The following is a 985-nucleotide window of genomic DNA, read 5'->3' as shown; positions in this document are numbered from 1 at the left end:
CATTCCCTTTGTTCCTCTTCTCTTTCATTCCTTTATTCCTCTTCTCTTTCTCTTTCATTCCTTTATTCCTCTTCTCTTTCTCTTTCATTCCTTTATTCCTCTTCTCTTTCATTCCCTTTCTCCCTCTTCTCTTTCATTCCCTTTCTCCCTCTTCTCTTTCATTCCCTTTATTCCTCTTCTCTTTCATTCCCTTTCTCCCTCTTCTCTTTCATTCCCTTTCTCCCTCTTCTCTTTCATTCCCTTTCTCCCTCTTCTCTTTCATTCCCTTTATTCCTCTTCTCTTTCATTCCCTTTCTCCCTCTTCTCTTTCATTCCCTTTCTTCCTCTTCTCTTTTATTTCCTTTATTCCTCTTCTCTTTCATTACCTTTCTTCCTCTTCTCTTTCACTCCCTTTCTTCCTCTTCTCTTCCATTTCCTTTATTCCTCTTCTCTTTCATTCCTTTATTCCTCTTCTCTTTCTCTTTCATTCCTTTATTCCCTTTCTCTTTCATTCCCTTTATTCCTCTTCTCTTCCATTTCCTTTATTCCTCTTCTCTTTCATTCCCTTTCTCCCTCTTCTCTTTCATTCCCCTTATTCCTGTTCTCTTTCATTCCCTTTCTCCCTCTTCTCTTTCATTCCCCTTATTCCTGTTCTCTTTCATTCCCTTTCTCCCTCTTCTCTTTCATTCCCCTTATTCCTGTTCTCTTTCATTCCCTTTCTCCCTCTCCTCTTTTGTCTCCTGAGCAGCTATGTGCAGGTGCCGCTCTGCCCACTGCCTGGAGCCTGGGACACCGCGACCTAAACCCCAAGTTCCTCAGCTCCACCACATCATTCCACACCTCAGCACTCGACTGCGTGGCCACGCTCGTCGGAAATGCCGTCGGTGCAGAAGGAGGCCGAGAGGCAGGGAAAGAGCGCGTGAGATGAGGGAGGAGACAAAGAGGAGCGTGTTTTTCTGAGAGAAGAGTCGCCCCGTGGACCCGGTTTCAGCGAGGACCTCTCCTC

This window comes from Penaeus japonicus, unplaced genomic scaffold, assembly GCF_977035675.1.
Source record: "Penaeus japonicus unplaced genomic scaffold, GWHDUDI00000001_assembly GWHDUDI00000036, whole genome shotgun sequence".
NCBI lineage: Eukaryota > Metazoa > Arthropoda > Malacostraca > Decapoda > Penaeidae > Penaeus > Penaeus japonicus.
The sequence above is the reverse complement of the archived record's forward strand: the minus strand, read 5'-3'. Positions refer to the sequence as shown.